Here is a 15,624-nt window from a genome sequence, read left to right on the forward strand (position 1 = left end):
GAAAATTGGCTGAAGACGACTAAATATCAAGGACTCATTGGGCGAATCGCTCTGGAACTGAAATCGGAACGCTCACTGACATTTCCCCTATCTGAAAGTCTGATAAAAGCCTGAATTATGACTAAGTCCAAAAAAATATTTTTTTCAACTTTTTTCAATTTTACCCCCGTGGGATATATATTCTACCCACACACATTTGGAACTCTCCTGGGGTACCCTCACACATATTATTCCCTCATTTAGTGGATATTTTCGCAAAAAAGTGAAATTTTCAAAAATCCAGAAAATTGGCTGATAACGACTAAATATCAAGGACTCATTGGGCGAATCGCTCTGGAACTGAAATCGGAACGCTCACTTCCATTTCCCCTATCTGAAAGTCTGATAAACATCGGAAAAATGACTAAGTCCAAAAAAAAACATTTTTCATCTTTTTTCAATTTTACCCCCGTGGGATATCTATTCTACCCACACACATTTGGAACTCTCCTGGGGTACCCTCACACATAGTATTCCCTCATTTAGTGGATATTTTCACAAAAAAGTGAAATTTTCAAAAATCCAGAAAATTGGCTGAAGACGACTAAATATCAAGGACTCATTGGGCGAATCGCTCTGGAACTGAAATCGGAACGCTCACTGACATTTCCCCTATCTGAAAGTCTGATAAAAGCCTGAAATATGACTAAGTCCAAAAAAAAAATTTTTTCAACTTTTTTCAATTTTACCACCGTGGGATATATATTCTACCCACACACATTTGGAACTCTCCTGGGGTACCCTCACAGTTATTATTCCCTCATTTAGTGGATATATTCACAAAAAAGTGAAATTTTCAAAAATTTAGAAAATTGGCTGAAAACGACTAAATATCAAGGACTCATTGGGCGAATCGCTCTGGAACTGAAATCGGAACGCTCACTGACATTTCCCCTATCTGAAAGCCTGATAAAAGCCGGAAAAATGACTAAGTCCAAAAAAATTTTTTTTTCATCTTTTTTCAATTTTACCCCCGTGGGATATATATTCTACACACACACATTTGGAACTCTCCTGGGGTACCCTCACACATATTATTCCCTCATTTAGTGGATATTTTCACAAAAAAGTGAAATTTTCAAAAATCCTGAAAATTGGCTGAAAACGACTAAATATCAAAGACTCATTGGGCGAATCGCTCTGGAACTGAAATCTGAACGCTCACTGACATTTCCCCTATCTGAAAGTCTGATAAACGCCGGAAAAATGACTAAGTCCAAAAAAAATTATTTTTCAACTTTTTTCTGTTTTACCCCCGTGGGATATATATTCTACCCACACACATTTGGAACTCTCCTGGGGTACCCTCACAGATATTATTCCCTCATTTAGTGGATATATTCACAAAAAAGTGAAATTTTCAAGAATCTAGAAAATTGGCTGAAAACGACTAAATATCAAGGACTCATTGGGCGAATCGCTCTGGAACTGAAATCGGAACGCTCACTGACATTTCCCCTATCTGAAAGTCTGATAAAAGCCGGAAAAATGACTAAGTCCAAAAAAAAAATGTTTTCAACTTTTTTCAATTTTACCCCCGTGGGATATATATTCTACGCACACACATTTGGAACTCTCCTGGGGTACCCTCACACATATTATTCCCTCATTTAGTGGATATTTTCACAAAAAAGTGAAATTTTCAAAAATCCTGAAAATTGGCTGAAAACGACTAAATATCAAGGACTCATTGGGCGAATCGCTCTGGAACTGAAATCGGAACGCTCACTCACATTTCCCCTCTCTGAAAGACTGATAAACGCCGGAAAAATGACTAAGTCCAAAAAAAAATTTTTTTCAACTTTTTTCAATTTTACCCCCGTGGGATATATATTCTACCCACACACATTTGGAACTCTCCTGGGGTACCCTCACACATATTATTCCTTCGTTTAGTGGATATTTTCACAAAAAAGTGAAATTTTCAAAAATCCAGACAATTGGCTGAAGACGACTAAATATCAAGGACTCATTGGGCGAATCGCTCTGGAACTGAAATCGGAACGCTCACTGACATTTCCCCTATCTGAAAGCCTGATAAAAGCCGGAAAAATGACTAAGTCCAAAAAAATTTTTTTTTCATCTTTTTTCAATTTTACCCCCGTGGGATATATATTCTACCCACACACATTTGGAACTCTCCTGGGGTACCCTCACACATATTATTCCCTCATTTAGTGGATATTTTCACAAAAAAGTGAAATTTTCAAAAATCCAGAAAATTGGCTGAAAACGACTAAATATCAAGGACTCATTGGGCGAATCACTCTGGAAATGAAATCGAAGCGCTCACTGACATTTGCCCTATCTGAAAGTCTGATAAACGCAGGAAAAACGACTAAGTATAAAAAAAATTTTTTTTAAACTTTTTTCAATTTTACTCCCGTGGGATATATATTCTGCCCACACACATTTGGAACTCTCCTGGGGTACCCTCACACATATTATTCCCTCATTTAGTGGATATTTTCACAAAAAAGTGAAATTTTCAAAAATCCAAAATATTGGCTGAAAACGACTAAATATCAAGGACTCATTGGGTGAATCACTCTGGAACTGAAATCGAAACGCTCACTGACATTTGCCCTATCTGAAAGTCTGATAAAAGCCGGAAAAATGACTAAGTCCAAAAAAAAAATGTTTTCAACTTTTTTCAATTTTACCCCCGTGGGATATATATTCTACCCACACCCATTTGGAACTCTCCTGGGGTACCCTCACACATATTATTCCCTCATTTAGTGGATATTTTCACAAAAAAGTGAAATTTTCAAAAATCCAGAAAATTGGCTGAAGACGACTAAATATCAAGGACTCATTGGGCGAATCGCTCTGGAACTGAAATCGGAACGCTCACTGACATTTCCCCTATCTGAAAGTCTGATAAAAGCCTGAAATATGACTAAGTCCAAAAAAAAAATTTTTTCAACTTTTTTCAATTTTACCACCGTGGGACATATATTCTACCCACACACATTTGGAACTCTCCTGGGGTACCCTCACACATATTATTTCCTCATTTAGTGGATATTTTCACAAAAAAGTGAAATTTTTAAAAATCCAGAAAATTGGATGAAAACGACTAAATATCAAGGACTCATAGGGCGAATCACTCTGGAAATGAAATTGAAGCGCTCACTGACATTTGCCCTATCTGAAAGTCTGATAAACGCAGGAAAAACGACTAAGTCTAAAAAAATTTTTTTTTAAACTTTTTTCAATTTTACTCCCGTGGGATATATATTCTGCCCACACACATTTGGAACTCTCCTGGGTTACCCTCACACATATTATTCCCTCATTTAGTGGATATTTTTGCAAAAAAGTGAAATTTTCAAAAATCCAAAATATTGGCTGAAAACGACTAAATATCAAGGACTCATTGGGCGAATCACTCTGGAACTGAAATCGAAACGCTCATTGACATTTGACTTATCTGAAAGTCTAATAACCGCACGAAAAATGACTTAGTCCAAAAAAAATTATTTTTCAACTTTTTTCTGTTTTACCCCCGTGGGATATATATTCTACCCACATACATTTGGAACTCTCCTGGGGTACCCTCAGAGATATTATTCCCTCATTTAGTGGATATATTCACAAAAAAGTGAAATTTTCAAGAATCTAGAAAATTGGCTGAAAACGACTAAATATCAAGGACTCATTGGGCGAATCGCTCTGGAACGGAAATCAGAACGCTCACTGACATTTCCCTTATCTGAAAGCCTGATAAAAGCCGGAAAAATGACTAAGTCCAAAAAAAATTTTTTTTCATCTTTTTTCAATTTTACCTCCGTGGGATATATATTCTACCCACACACATTTGGAACTCTCCTGGGGTACCCTCACACATATTATTCCCTCATTTAGTGGATATTTTCACAAAAAAGTGAAATTTTCAAAAATCCAGAAAATTGGCTGAAAACGACTAAATATCAAGGACTCATTGGGCGAATCGCTCTGGAACTGAAATCGGAACGCTCACTGACATTTCTCCTATCTGAAAGTCTGATAAACGCCGGAAAAATGACTAAGTCCAAAAAAAATTTTTTTTCAACTTTTTTCAATTCTACCCCCGTGGGATATATATTCTACCCACACACATTTGGAACTCTCCTGGGGTACCCTCACACATATTATTCCCTCATTTAGTGGATATTTTCACAAAAAAGTGAAATTTTCAAAAATCCAGAAAATTGGCTGAAAACGACTAAATATCAAGGACTCATTGGGCGAATCGCTCTGGAACTGAAATCGGAACGCTCACTGACATTTCCCCTATCTGAAAGTCTGATAAACGCCGGACAAATGACTAAGTCCAAAAAAAAAAATTTTTTTTCAATTTTTTTCAATTTTACCACCGTGGGATATATATTCTACCCACACACATTTGGAACTCTCCTGGGGTACCCTCACACATATTATTTCCTCATTTAGTGGATATTTTCACAAAAAAGTGAAATTTTCAAAAATCCAGAAAATTGGCTGAAAACGACTAAATATCAAGGACTCATTGGGTGAATCGCTCTGGAACTGAAATCTGAATGCTCACTGTGATTTCCCCTATCTGAAAGTCTGATAAACGCCGGAAAAATGACTAAGTCCAAAAAAAAATATTTTTCAACTTTTTTCAGTTTTACCCCCGTGGGATATATATTCTACCCACAAACATTTGGAACTCTCCTGCGGTACCCTCACAGTTATTATTCCCTCATTTAGTGGATATATTCACAAAAAAGTGAAATTTTCAAAAATCTAGAAAATTGGCTGAAAACGACTAAATATCAAGGACTCATTGGGCGAATCGCTCTGGAACTGAAATCGGAACGCTCACTGACATTTCCCCTATCTGAAAGTCTGATAAAAGCCTGAAATATGACTAAGTCCAAAAAAAAAATTTTTTCAACTTTTTTCAATTCTACCCCCGTGGGATATATATTCTACCCACACACATTTGGAACTCTCCTGGGGTACCCTCACACATATTATTCCCTCATTTAGTGGATATTTTCACAAAAAAGTGAAATTTTCAAAAATCCAGAAAATTGGATGAAAACGACTAAATATCAAGGACTCATTGGGCGAATCGCTCTGGAACTGAAATCGGAACGCTCACTCACATTTCCCCTATCTGAAGGTCTGATAAACGCCGGAAAAATGACTAAGTCCAAAAAAAAATTTTTTTCAACTTTTTTAAATTTTACCCCCGTGGGATATATATTCTACCCACACACATTTGGAACTCTCCTGGGGTACCCTCACACATAGTATTCCCTCATTTAGTGGATATTTTCACAAAAGAGTGAAATTTTTAAAAATCCAGAAAATTGGCTGAAAACAACTAAATATCAAGGACTCATTGGGCGAATCGCTCTGGAACTGAAATCTGAACGCTCACTGACATTTCCCCTATCTGAAAGTCTGATAAACGCCGGAAAAATGACTAAGTCCAAAAAAAAATATTTTTCAACTTTTTTCAGTTTTACCCCCGTGGGATATATATTCTACCCACAAACATTTGGAACTCTCCTGGGGTACCCTCACAGTTATTATTCCCTCATTTAGTGGATATATTCACAAAAAAGTGAAATTTTCAAAAATCCAGAAAATTGGCTGAAAACGACTAAATATCAAGGACTCATTGGGCGAATCACTCTGGAAATGAAATCGAAGCGCTCACTGACATTTGCCCTATCTGAAAGTCTGATAAACGCAGGAAAAACGACTAAGTATAAAAAAAATTTTTTTTAAACTTTTTTCAATTTTACTCCCGTGGGATATATATTCTGCCCACACACATTTGGAACTCTCCTGGGGTACCCTCACACATATTATTCCCTCATTTAGTGGATATTTTCACAAAAAAGTGAAATTTTCAAAAATCCAAAATATTGGCTGAAAACGACTAAATATCAAGGACTCATTGGGTGAATCACTCTGGAACTGAAATCGAAACGCTCACTGACATTTGCCCTATCTGAAAGTCTGATAAACGCCGGACAAATGACTAAGTCCAAAAAAAAAAATTTTTTTTCAATTTTTTTCAATTTTACCACCGTGGGATATATATTCTACCCACACACATTTGGAACTCTCCTGGGGTACCCTCACACATATTATTTCCTCATTTAGTGGATATTTTCACAAAAAAGTGAAATTTTCAAAAATCCAGAAAATTGGCTGAAAACGACTAAATATCAAGGACTCATTGGGCGAATCGCTCTGGAACTGAAATCTGAATGCTCACTGTCATTTCCCCTATCTGAAAGTCTGATAAACGCCGGAAAAATGACTAAGTCCAAAAAAAAATATTTTTCAACTTTTTTCAGTTTTACCCCCGTGGGATATATATTCTACCCACAAACATTTGGAACTCTCCTGGGGTACCCTCACAGTTATTATTCCCTCATTTAGTGGATATATTCACAAAAAAGTGAAATTTTCAAAAATCCAGAAAATTGGCTGAAAACGACGAAATATCAAGGACTCATTGGGCGAATCGCTCTGGAACTGAAATCGGAACGCTCACTGACATTTCTCCTCTCTGAAAGTCTGATAAACGCCGGAAAAATGACTAAGTCCAAAAAAAATTTTTTTTAAACTTTTTTCAATTCTACCCCCGTGGGATATATATTCTACCCACACACATTTGGAACTCTCCTGGGGTACCCTCACACATATTATTCCCTCATTTAGTGGATATTTTCACAAAAAAGTGAAATTTTCAAAAATCCTGAAAATTGGCTGAAAACGACTAAATATCAAGGAGTCATTGGGCGAATCGCTCTGGAACTGAAATCGGAACGCTCACTCACATTTCCCCTCTCGGAAATACTGATAAACGCCGGAAAAATGACTAAGTCCAAAAAAAAATTTTTTTCAACTTTTTTCAATTTTACCCCCGTGGGATATATATTCTAACCACACACATTTGGAACTCTCCTGGGGTACCCTCACACATATTATTCCTTCATTTAGTGGATATTTTCACAAAAAAGTGAAATTTTCAAAAATCCAGAAAATTGGCTGAAGACGACTAAATATCAAGGACTCATTGGGCGAATCGCTCTGGAACTGAAATCGGAATGCTCACTCACATTTCCCCTATCTGAAGGTCTGATAAACGCCAGAAAAATGACTAAGTCCAAAAAAAAAATTTTTTCAACTTTTTTCAATTCTACCCCCGTGGGATATATATTCTACCCACACACATTTGGAACTCTCCTGGGGTACCCTCACACATATTATTCCCTCATTTAGTGGATATTTTCACAAAAAAGTGAAATTTTCAAAAATCCAGAAAATTGGATGAAAACGACTAAATATCAAGGACTCATTGGGCGAATCGCTCTGGAACTGAAATCGGAACGCTCACTCACATTTCCCCTATCTGAAGGTCTGATAAACGCCGGAAAAATGACTAAGTCCAAAAAAAAATTTTTTTCAACTTTTTTAAATTTTACCCCCGTGGGATATATATTCTACCCACACACATTTGGAACTCTCCTGGGGTACCCTCACACATAGTATTCCCTCATTTAGTGGATATTTTCACAAAAGAGTGAAATTTTTAAAAATCCAGAAAATTGGCTGAAAACAACTAAATATCAAGGACTCATTGGGCGAATCGCTCTGGAACTGAAATCTGAACGCTCACTGACATTTCCCCTATCTGAAAGTCTGATAAACGCCGGAAAAATGACTAAGTCCAAAAAAAAATATTTTTCAACTTTTTTCAGTTTTACCCCCGTGGGATATATATTCTACCCACAAACATTTGGAACTCTCCTGGGGTACCCTCACAGTTATTATTCCCTCATTTAGCGGATATATTCACAAAAAAGTGAAATTTTCAAAAATCTAGAAAATTGGCTGAAAACGACTAAATATCAAGGACTCATTGGGCGAATCGCTCTGGAACTGAAATCGGAGCGCTCACTGACATTTGCCCTATCTGAAAGTCTGATAAACGCAGGAAAAACGACTAAGTCTAAAAAAATTTTTTTTTAAACTTTTTTCAATTTTACTCCCGTGGGATATATATTCTGCCCACACACATTTGGAACTCTCCTGGGGTACCCTCACACATATTATTCCCTCATTTAGTGGATATTTTCGCAAAAAAGTGAAATTTTCAAAAATCCAAAATATTGGCTGAAAACGACTAAATATCAAGGACTCATTGGGCGAATCACTCTGGAACTGAAATCGAAACGCTCACTGACATTTGACTTATCTGAAAGTCTGATAAACGCACGAAAAATGACTGAGTCCAAAAAAAAAAAACTTTCAACTTTTTTCAATTTTACCCCCGTGGGATATATATTCTACCCACACACATTTGGAACTCTCCTGCGTTACCCTCACACATATTATTCCCTCATTTAGTGGATATTTTAAAAAAAAAGTGAAATTTTCAAAAATCCAGAAAATTGGCTGAAAACAACGAAATATCAAGGACTCATTGGCCGAATCGCTCTGGAACTGAAATCTGAACGCTCACTGACATTTCCCCTATCTGAAAGTATGATAAACGCCGGAAAAATGACTAAGTCCAAAAAAAATTATTTTTCAACTTTTTTCTGTTTTACCCCCGTGGGATATATATTCTACCCACACACATTTGGAACTCTCCTGGGGTACCCTCACAGATATTATTCCCTCATTTAGTGGATATATTCACAAAAAAGTGAAATTTTCAAGAATCTAGAAAATTGGCTGAAAACGACTAAATATCAAGGACTCATTGGGCGAATCGCTCTGGAACTGAAATCGGAACGCTCACTGACATTTCCCCTATCTGAAAGTCTGATAAAAGCCTGAAATATGACTAAGTCCAAAAAAAAAATTTTTTCAACTTTTTTCAATTTTACCCCCGTGGGATATATATTCTACCCACACACATTTGGAACTCTCCTGGGGTACCCTCACACATATTATTTCCTCATTTAGTGGATATTTTCACAAAAAAGTTAAATTTTTAAAAATCCAGAAAATTGGTTGAAAACGACTAAATATCAAGGACTCATTGGGCGAATCGCTCTGGAACTGAAATCGGAACGCTCACTCACATTTCCCCTCTCGGAAATACTGATAAACGCCGGAAAAATGACTAAGTCCAAAAAAAAATTTTTTTCAACTTTTTTCAATTTTACCACCGTGGGATATATATTCTACCCACACACATTTGGATCTCTCCTGGGGTACCCTCACACATAGTATTCCCTCATTTAGTGGATATTTTCACAAAAGAGTGAAATTTTTAAAAATCCAGAAAATTGGCTGAAAACAACTAAATATCAAGGACTCATTGGGCGATTCGCTCTGGAACTGAAATCTGAACGCTCACTGACATTTCCCCTATCTGAAAGTCTGATAAACGCCGGAAAAATGACTAAGTCCAAAAAAAAATATTTTTCAACTTTTTTCAGTTTTACCCCCGTGGGATATATATTCTACCCACAAACATTTGGAACTCTCCTGGGGTACCCTCACAGTTATTATTCCCTCATTTAGTGGATATATTCACAAAAAAGTGAAATTTTCAAAAATCTAGAAAATTGGCTGAAAACGACTAAATATCAAGGACTCATTGGGCGAATCGCTCTGGAACTGAAATCGGAGCGCTCACTGACATTTGCCCTATCTGAAAGTCTGATAAACGCAGGAAAAACGACTAAGTCTAAAAAAATTTTTTTTTAAACTTTTTTCAATTTTACTCCCGTGGGATATATATTCTGCCCACACACATTTGGAACTCTCCTGGGGTACCCTCACACATATTATTCCCTCATTTAGTGGATATTTTCGCAAAAAAGTGAAATTTTCAAAAATCCAAAATATTGGCTGAAAACGACTAAATATCAAGGACTCATTGGGCGAATCACTCTGGAACTGAAATCGAAACGCTCACTGACATTTGACTTATCTGAAAGTCTGATAAACGCACGAAAAATGACTGAGTCCAAAAAAAAAAAACTTTCAACTTTTTTCAATTTTACCCCCGTGGGATATATATTCTACCCACACACATTTGGAACTCTCCTGCGTTACCCTCACACATATTATTCCCTCATTTAGTGGATATTTTAAAAAAAAAGTGAAATTTTCAAAAATCCAGAAAATTGGCTGAAAACAACGAAATATCAAGGACTCATTGGCCGAATCGCTCTGGAACTGAAATCGGAACGCTCACTCACATTTCCCCTCTCGGAAATACTGATAAACGCCGGAAAAATGACTAAGTCCAAAAAAAAATTTTTTTCAACTTTTTTCAATTTTACCACCGTGGGATATATATTCTACCCACACACATTTGGATCTCTCCTGGGGTACCCTCACACATAGTATTCCCTCATTTAGTGGATATTTTCACAAAAGAGTGAAATTTTTAAAAATCCAGAAAATTGGCTGAAAACAACTAAATATCAAGGACTCATTGGGCGAATCGCTCTGGAACTGAAATCGGAACGCTCACTCACATTTCCCCTCTCGGAAATACTGATAAACGCCGGAAAAATGACTAAGTCCAAAAAAAAATTTTTTTCAACTTTTTTCAATTTTACCCCCGTGGGATATATATTCTAACCACACACATTTGGAACTCTCCTGGGGTACCCTCACACATATTATTCCTTCATTTAGTGGATATTTTCACAAAAAAGTGAAATTTTCAAAAATCCAGAAAATTGGCTGAAGACGACTAAATATCAAGGACTCATTGGGCGAATCGCTCTGGAACTGAAATCGGAACGCTCACTGACATTTCCCCTATCTGAAAGTCTGATAAAAGCCTGAAATATGACTAAGTCCAAAAAAAAAATTTTTTCAACTTTTTTCAATTTTACCACCGTGGGATATATATTCTACCCACACACATTTGGAACTCTCCTGGGGTACCCTCACACATATTATTTCCTCATTTAGTGGATATTTTCACAAAAAAGTGAAATTTTTAAAAATCCAGAAAATTGGTTGAAAACGACTAAATATCAAGGACTCATTGGGCGAATCGCTCTGGAACTGAAATCGGAATGCTCACTCACATTTCCCCTATCTGAAGGTCTGATAAACGCCAGAAAAATGACTAAGTCCAAAAAAAAAATTTTTTCAACTTTTTTCAATTCTACCCCCGTGGGATATATATTCTACCCACACACATTTGGAACTCTCCTGGGGTACCCTCACACATATTATTCCCTCATTTAGTGGATATTTTCACAAAAAAGTGAAATTTTCAAAAATCCAGAAAATTGGATGAAAACGACTAAATATCAAGGACTCATTGGGCGAATCGCTCTGGAACTGAAATCGGAACGCTCACTCACATTTCCCCTATCTGAAGGTCTGATAAACGCCGGAAAAATGACTAAGTCCAAAAAAAAATTTTTTTCAACTTTTTTAAATTTTACCCCCGTGGGATATATATTCTACCCACACACATTTGGAACTCTCCTGGGGTACCCTCACACATAGTATTCCCTCATTTAGTGGATATTTTCACAAAAGAGTGAAATTTTTAAAAATCCAGAAAATTGGCTGAAAACAACTAAATATCAAGGACTCATTGGGCGAATCGCTCTGGAACTGAAATCTGAACGCTCACTGACATTTCCCCTATCTGAAAGTCTGATAAACGCCGGAAAAATGACTAAGTCCAAAAAAAAATATTTTTCAACTTTTTTCAGTTTTACCCCCGTGGGATATATATTCTACCCACAAACATTTGGAACTCTCCTGGGGTACCCTCACAGTTATTATTCCCTCATTTAGTGGATATATTCACAAAAAAGTGAAATTTTCAAAAATCTAGAAAATTGGCTGAAAACGACTAAATATCAAGGACTCATTGGGCGAATCGCTCTGGAACTGAAATCGGAGCGCTCACTGACATTTGCCCTATCTGAAAGTCTGATAAACGCAGGAAAAACGACTAAGTCTAAAAAAATTTTTTTTTAAACTTTTTTCAATTTTACTCCCGTGGGATATATATTCTGCCCACACACATTTGGAACTCTCCTGGGGTACCCTCACACATATTATTCCCTCATTTAGTGGATATTTTCGCAAAAAAGTGAAATTTTCAAAAATCCAAAATATTGGCTGAAAACGACTAAATATCAAGGACTCATTGGGCGAATCACTCTGGAACTGAAATCGAAACGCTCACTGACATTTGACTTATCTGAAAGTCTGATAAACGCACGAAAAATGACTGAGTCCAAAAAAAAAAACTTTCAACTTTTTTCAATTTTACCCCCGTGGGATATATATTCTACCCACACACATTTGGAACTCTCCTGCGTTACCCTCACACATATTATTCCCTCATTTAGTGGATATTTTTAAAAAAAAGTGAAATTTTCAAAAATCCAGAAAATTGGCTGAAAACTTCTAAATATCAAAGACTCATTGGGCGAATCGCTCTGGAACTGAAATCTGAACGCTCACTGCCATTTCCCCTATCTGAAAGTATGATAAACGCCGGAAAAATGACTAAGTCCAAAAAAAATTATTTTTCAACTTTTTTCTGTTTTACCCCCGTGGGATATATATTCTACCCACACACATTTGGAACTCTCCTGGGGTACCCTCACACATATTATTCCCTCATTTAGTGGATATTTTCACAAAAAAGTGAAATTTTCAAAAATCCTGAAAATTGGCTGAAAACGACTAAATATCAAGGAGTCATTGGGCGAATCGCTCTGGAACTGAAATCGGAACGCTCACTCACATTTCCCCTCTCGGAAATACTGATAAACGCCGGAAAAATGACTAAGTCCAAAAAAAAATTTTTTTCAACTTTTTTCAATTTTACCCCCGTGGGATATATATTCTAACCACACACATTTGGAACTCTCCTGGGGTACCCTCACACATATTATTCCTTCATTTAGTGGATATTTTCACAAAAAAGTGAAATTTTCAAAAATCCAGAAAATTGGCTGAAGACGACTAAATATCAAGGACTCATTGGGCGAATCGCTCTGGAACTGAAATCGGAACGCTCACTGACATTTCCCCTATCTGAAAGTCTGATAAAAGCCTGAAATATGACTAAGTCCAAAAAAAAAATTTTTTCAACTTTTTTCAATTTTACCACCGTGGGATATATATTCTACCCACACACATTTGGAACTCTCCTGGGGTACCCTCACACATATTATTTCCTCATTTAGTGGATATTTTCACAAAAAAGTGAAATTTTCAAAAATCCAGAAAATTGGATGAAAACGACTAAATATCAAGGACTCATTGGGCGAATCGCTCTGGAACTGAAATCGGAACGCTCACTCACATTTCCCCTATCTGAAGGTCTGATAAACGCCGGAAAAATGACTAAGTCCAAAAAAAAATTTTTTTCAACTTTTTTAAATTTTACCCCCGTGGGATATATATTCTACCCACACACATTTGGAACTCTCCTGGGGTACCCTCACACATAGTATTCCCTCATTTAGTGGATATTTTCACAAAAGAGTGAAATTTTTAAAAATCCAGAAAATTGGCTGAAAACAACTAAATATCAAGGACTCATTGGGCGAATCGCTCTGGAACTGAAATCTGAACGCTCACTGACATTTCCCCTATCTGAAAGTCTGATAAACGCCGGAAAAATGACTAATTCCAAAAAAAAATATTTTTCAACTTTTTTCAGTTTTACCCCCGTGGGATATATATTCTACCCACAAACATTTGGAACTCTCCTGGGGTACCCTCACAGTTATTATTCCCTCATTTAGCGGATATATTCACAAAAAAGTGAAATTTTCAAAAATCTAGAAAATTGGCTGAAAACGACTAAATATCAAGGACTCATTGGGCGAATCGCTCTGGAACTGAAATCGGAGCGCTCACTGACATTTGCCCTATCTGAAAGTCTGATAAACGCAGGAAAAACGACTAAGTCTAAAAAAATTTTTTTTTAAACTTTTTTCAATTTTACTCCCGTGGGATATATATTCTGCCCACACACATTTGGAACTCTCCTGGGGTACCCTCACACATATTATTCCCTCATTTAGTGGATATTTTCGCAAAAAAGTGAAATTTTCAAAAATCCAAAATATTGGCTGAAAACGACTAAATATCAAGGACTCATTGGGCGAATCACTCTGGAACTGAAATCGAAACGCTCACTGACATTTGACTTATCTGAAAGTCTGATAAACGCACGAAAAATGACTGAGTCCAAAAAAAAAAAACTTTCAACTTTTTTCAATTTTACCCCCGTGGGATATATATTCTACCCACACACATTTGGAACTCTCCTGCGTTACCCTCACACATATTATTCCCTCATTTAGTGGATATTTTAAAAAAAAAGTGAAATTTTCAAAAATCCAGAAAATTGGCTGAAAACAACGAAATATCAAGGACTCATTGGCCGAATCGCTCTGGAACTGAAATCGGAACACTCTCTGACATTTCCCCTATCTGAAAGTCTGATAAACGCCGGAAAAATGACTAAGTCCAAAAAAAAAATGTTTTCAACTTTTTTCAATTTTACCCCCGTGGGATATATATTCTACCCACACACATTTGGAACTCTCCTGGGGTACCCTCACACATAGTATTCCCTCATTTAGTGGATATTTTCACAAAAAAGTGAAATTTTTAAAAATCCAGAAAATTGGCTGAAAACTTCTAAATATCAAAGACTCATTGGGCGAATCGCTCTGGAACTGAAATCTGAACGCTCACTGACATTTCCCCTATCTGAAAGTATGATAAACGCCGGAAAAATGACTAAGTCCAAAAAAAATTATTTTTCAACTTTTTTCTGTTTTACCCCCGTGGGATATATATTCTACCCACACACATTTGGAACTCTCCTGGGGTACCCTCACACATAGTATTCCCTCATTTAGTGGATATATTCACAAAAAAGTGAAATTTTCAAGAATCTAGAAAATTGGCTGAAAACGACTAAATATCAAGGACTCATTGGGCGAATCGCTCTGGAACTGAAATCGGAATGCTCACTGACATTTCCCCTATCTGAAAGTCTGATAAAAGCCTGCAATATGACTAAGTCCAAAAAAAAAATTTTTTCAACTTTTTTAAATTTTACCACCGTGGGATATATATTCTACCCACACACATTTTTAACTCTCCTGGGGTACCCTCACACATATTATTTCCTCATTTAGTGGATATTTTCACAAAAAAGTGAAATTTTTAAAAATCCTGAAAATTGGCTGAAAACGACTAAATATCAAGGACTCATTGGGCGAATCGCTCTGTAACTGAAATCGGAACGCTCACTCACATTTCCCCTCTCGGAAAGACTGATAAACGCCGGAAAAATGACTAAGTCCAAAAAAAAATTTTTTTCAACTTTTTTCAATTTTACCCCCGTGGGATATATATTCCAACCACACACATTTGGAACTCTCCTGGGGTACCCTCACACATATTATTCCTTCATTTAGTGGATATTTTCACAAAAAAGTGAAATTTTCAAAAATCCAGAAAATTGGCTGAAGACGACTAAATATCAAGGACTCATTGGGTGAATCGCTCTGGAACTGAAATCGGAACGCTCACTGACATTTCCCCTATCTGAAAGTCTGATAAAAG

The sequence above is a fragment of the Phyllobates terribilis genome, unplaced genomic scaffold, assembly GCF_046119375.1.
Source record: "Phyllobates terribilis strain yellow unplaced genomic scaffold, ASM4611937v1 Scaffold_43__1_contigs__length_10536358, whole genome shotgun sequence".
In the NCBI taxonomy this organism is placed as follows: Eukaryota; Metazoa; Chordata; class Amphibia; order Anura; family Dendrobatidae; genus Phyllobates; species Phyllobates terribilis.